The sequence below is a fragment of the Sycon ciliatum genome, chromosome 6, assembly GCF_964019385.1.
Source record: "Sycon ciliatum chromosome 6, ocSycCili1.1, whole genome shotgun sequence".
Classification (NCBI taxonomy): Eukaryota; Metazoa; Porifera; class Calcarea; order Leucosolenida; family Sycettidae; genus Sycon; species Sycon ciliatum.
In genome coordinates this window covers 25,875,525-25,880,584 of record NC_088648.1, presented here as the reverse complement: position 1 = coordinate 25,880,584, position 5,060 = coordinate 25,875,525, and the positions used below count along the sequence as shown (strand labels likewise).

The 5,060-nt window shown below is 46.6% G+C and overlaps 1 long non-coding RNA gene across 1 annotated transcript; it reads right to left on the bottom strand.

Annotated features, from left to right (window-relative positions):
• On the bottom strand, positions 1 to 4,419 carry LOC135819794 (uncharacterized). Its single transcript, XR_010553979.1, has 3 exons — positions 4,081 to 4,419; positions 2,834 to 2,967; positions 1 to 968 (listed from the first exon to the last, which is right to left on the bottom strand). It is a non-coding gene; the product is annotated as an uncharacterized LOC135819794 (long non-coding RNA).
• Between the last annotated feature and the right edge of the window lie 641 nt (positions 4,420 to 5,060).

Sequence of the window (5,060 nt, the reverse complement as noted above, 5' to 3'; positions counted from 1 at the left end):
TCGGCAACTACCAATAAAAATTATTACTACGACCTAAAAGACAATGCTTTAGTGAAGAATGCCTGCTATCGTCATGAAAGCAGAAAGCATCAGAAAAATAGCAAATTGACATGAAAATATAAAGACGAGGATGAGCAAATCTGCCTGCAGATAAGATGAAAAATGGGGGGGGGGGGAGGGGGGGTAGCACATCCACGTTCCAACGTGTCATGATCTTAAAACTGAAAGCGGAGCTCAACACAGCTAGGGAAATACATTCACTAGCACACCCATATCCACACTCCAAACGCGCGTACGCACACACACACACACACACACACACACACACACACACACACACACACACACACACATACACACACACACACACACACACACACACACACACACACACACACAACCAAAGAAAAAGTAAAATCTCTAAGAGGGACATGGGAGAATTTCAAATGTCTAAGGATTAAATTATGGTTGTAGAGCATAATAATGCTCAGTTGAGTCTGCCACTCTCAAACAGCGGAAGGAGACGACCTGAAAGAGGAAAGGTTCATCGAATAAAGTCTGCATCATTATCACGGCAAAGAGTCAAAGAATCAAGTGTGCTTGTGCACAACGTTATTTCGGCCTGTCAATTGGTTTGCGGTGCGACTCAGACGAATGCAGTGACTAACGTCATTGCCATGGCAACTGCAGAATCACAGTTTCAAGTACAGCGTATTGGTGACTGACTGTGAGGTTGTGATAACAGCCAGTCTTGGACAACAAAAAAAAAAGAAAAACAAAAAAACAAATGAAGTCATCACGGAATTGCGAAACGGCTCCTCCATGGGCATGGGGAAAGATGGCCATAACTACAGGTAGATGGACAAATCACGGGGATAGCAAGAATGCCGTGACCGCAATTGCAGCAGCTGATTGAATGATTTTTAAATATTCGGCCAGTCGGTAGTCGTGCTCACTGTTCAGCCTCCCTGCAGAGAAGATCAAAACAAAACAAAAAACAATAGAAAACAACAGAAAGGCTCAATAATGATTCATAAGATTCTGACGTTCTAGCCTTGAGTAATGAAAGGTCGCATGAAACGTTTGCCAACGTTTTCCCAAGAAGGTGCTCAGCTGCATTAGCTATATCCGTAGTCATTACAGAATGCGAGCATGATTGTGCAGCTGTGCTGCTACCACCTGCCAATTGGGTAAATGTGACCAGGCACAAGGAGCACAATATGGATTGTGCCAGTCATTGTGAGATGTGATGTGATGTATCCTTCTCAGCCTGGCCCACGGTTACGTACGCACCGCCTGATCTACTGGATTATTTCCGGTGGTACACGTAGTGGGTGCTGTGAGCTGTGAGCTCCTCCAGGAACGGAGACGACATTTAACTCTCTTTGTTTCGATCACGGTACAGTACTGAGAGAGAGAGTGAGGTGTGGTGCCTGATGGCTGCCACTGACGTATGCATGAGTGCTGAAACCTATTTCTCGTGCTCGAGACCTTTTTCGTATATTAGAAGTACCCACTACTGGCATGATTACACACATTCACTCAGTGCATGTTCAAAGGAGATTTAAAGTGACTGCTTCACATTCATTAGTAGAGTGGAGAGAGAGAGAGAGAGAGAGAGAGAGAGAGAGAGAGAGAGAGAGAGAGAGAGAGAGAGAGAGAGAGAGAGAGAGAGAGAGAGAGAGAGAGAGAGAGAGAGACAGAGACAGAGACAGAGAGACAGAGACAGAGAGAGAGACAGAGAGAGAGAGAGACAGAGAGAGAGAGAGAGAGAGAGAGAGAGAGAGAGAGAGAGAGAGAGAGAGAGAGAGAGAGAGAGAGAGAGAGAGAGAGACAAAGAGACAAAGAGAGAGACAGAGAGAGACAGAGACAGAGACAGAGACAGAGACAGAGACAGAGACAGAGACAGAGACAGAGACAGAGACAGAGACAGAGACAGAGACAGAGACAGAGACAGAGATAGAGACAGAGACAGGAGAGAGAGAGAGAGAGAGAGAGAGAGAGAGAGAGAGAGAGAGAGAGAGAGGAGAGAGAGAGAGAGAGAGAGAGAGAGAGAGAGAGAGAGAGAGAGAGAGAGAGAGAGAGCGAAGGTCTGAAGCAACCATTGTCAGTAACCACCTGGACTCGAACCAGGGACCTTCACTATAGGTCAGCAAGGCTCTACCACTATGTTATGATGCTATGGTGCTGGCGTCATCCCAGCAGAGATCTTCTACTTCAGGCTTTGAAACTCGTGCTCCTTGTGGACATAATGAGGCGGTGGGGATGCAGAGATACGCACCGGCCAACACCACTGATTACCACTGGAAAGTAACAGTAGAACTCCCCAGATTCGGGCAGGTCAGGACCAAGGCCTGCATGTAACTAGGAATTGCCCGTAGCTCTGAATATACACACTTACTGTACGCAAGACATTAGTACACATTTTCTTATGCCAATCAAATTTTGGAGCCGTATTTACAGTGACACTTGTCTAAGACGACGGCTGCTGATAGGACCTTCAAAAGGTGGTCTCTGTAACCAGGTGGTCTCCTTATGTCAAGGGCATGACGCTGGAGATAGCAACCCCTCGTCCTGGTCTCAGTGGTCGTCTAGGACAGGTGGTCACCTTATCCGAGTGGTGGCCTTGACAGGTTTTAGTGTAGTTGAAAGCCTATTTTGTGACTCTACATGGATCAGGAAGGTGTCCGGTAAACGGACATGCCCAGATTAGGGGTGTCCGGATCTGGGGAGTTTGAGTGTGCAGGAAAAGTCAAACTTGTTTGCTGCATGGCGTGCATTTCCTATTTGTAGAGAGGCCTGTACGGAGAAAGAACGGTTTCGGAAATCTCACCAATAAGCGTCAGTATCCCAGAAATTTCCAGATCCTGTCCGCCAAGAGAAACACGATCACAACGATGATGATGCTCTGAAACCTGCACAGGAAGTTCCACGTTTCAGAAGCGATCTGTCTTACTGACTGCCTCCCTGAGATACATAGAGAGAGGGGGGCACATGTACAAGCAAACAAAGATACCGAGACAGATAAGAATACAGAGAATTCATGTCAATCTCTGCATCATCCCCAGCCTTTGTGTGTCAAATCAGGGAACTTGCACATAGACTATGGTGAGTGCAACTGAGACATTCCACACACAGAACTGACTGTATGCTGAGAGATGGTGATCATTGCTCGTGCTACCCAGGCAGACCGGCAGAGAGCAAAACCAAGCTAGCTGTTACGTGGTGGTGAACATCAATAGACACCCTTAGCAAAAAAAACGTGTTGTAACGGTGTTACCGTAAGGGGAAAGTTATCGTGATTTGGTTTCGACCTTTAGCAAGATAGACGCTATTTTTAGCACGCTGTTGCCATGAGAATAGCTTTTATTCCGGGCGGTACAATTTTATGGCGCAATATAAGCGATCCAAAGTGAAATACGTATGCACTATGGAATAAAAAGTTAAAAAGAGTAAAATATCGTATCCGTTCCCGAAGGGAACTCACGACGGCCGCTAACACCCGGCAAACCCTAGCGGCAGATGCAGCGCCTAACGGTGGAGGTGAGTGGATAAGTCTCACAACCACTGGCACAAGTGCCGGGAACGACCCCATTAGCTGCATCCATGTACCTTTTGTGCCTGGCCAAAGTTCCCAGTTGACTGTGGGTAGCAGCACGGCTGGAAAAACGCTCCCAGGCAGGACTTGAACCAGGTACCTCTCGTATCTCAATCATGGTCTTAGACCAACCCACTGTGCCTGCCTGGTTATATGGAATATTTGGCCCAAAAACGTACCGTTTGTCACAACGATAAATCAGCCTCCATAACGTTTTTACGTTGCAACTTCAACGCTATATAGGTGATCAAGGTACAAGTACCATAAAAATAGCATAGTTTGCTAAGGGTGTCTAATATCAATTTCATGCGCCGTTGACCGAAGCAGAGAATTACAAAACAGCACATGGAAAAACGCATATTCATGCCTTGCTGCACTGTATGAGTAAACAGGTGATCACTGGAGGTAATTGTAGCTGGTATGCGCACATGTATCTGTTAGTTACACAAACTGTATGCTCTTTCAACCTTGCAATTCCTGACCTGTAAGACGCGGTCCAGAGGAAAAATCCACTTCAGGAGAATCTGTGGCTGCACCGGACGTATCAGGGCTCACTCCAGCGGAAGAAGAAGACATGGCAGACGTAGATGCAGGCACGGACACAATGGGAGGCTGTGCTCGGTGCGGGTATTCTGCTAGCAGAGCTACTGCACTCGAATCAGACACCAATGAAGCTGGGTTTGAGACCGCCGCTGCAACAGGATCCGATGCCACTGCATGGGTCAGTGACGTAGTGGGTGGCAACTCCACACTTGGAGATGGCCGAGAGGCATTGTCAACCGTTCCTCGACCTGTTGATAAGGCATGTATAGTGTACAGGAACGAATAGCAAAGAACAATAGATAACAGGTATTAACAATAGATAACAGGTATTAATAATAGACAACTCTTGGATTCCCCTTAGGGACAATCCAGGGTTGACGATTGCTTTCAAAATGAAACATTTCAGTATCTTCAGCATCCATCCACCCACCCGACCACTCTTTCTGCTGGTAAAACAAATTCCAACCATAATTATATTGACTTGAGAGAGAGAGAGAGAGAGAGAGAGAGAGAGAGAGAGAGAGAGAGAGAGAGAGAGAGAGAGAGAGAGAGAGAGAGAGAGAGAGAGAGAGAGAGAGAGAGAGAGAGAGAGAGAGAGAGAGAGAGAGAGAGAGAGAGAGAGAGAGAGAGAGAGAGAGAGAAGAGAGAGAGAGAGAGAGAGAGCAGGGTATATTCTAGGACGAATTTCCAACTGGTTATGGTCCAATGAAGAGTTGGGGGGTCCGGGGGTCCCCCCGAAATTTTTTTCAAAATACAACCCAAATATGGCACTCGACAGCAATTTAACAGATTTCTTGGTGCTGGTGTGTAGCAAAGATATAAGCAGCTCCATTCACCCACAGAAAAGTACGGGCGGTTGCAACTGATTTGTAACTTTTCAACCGGTCGCCAACAATTTCAACCGGTCGAAAACCGGTTT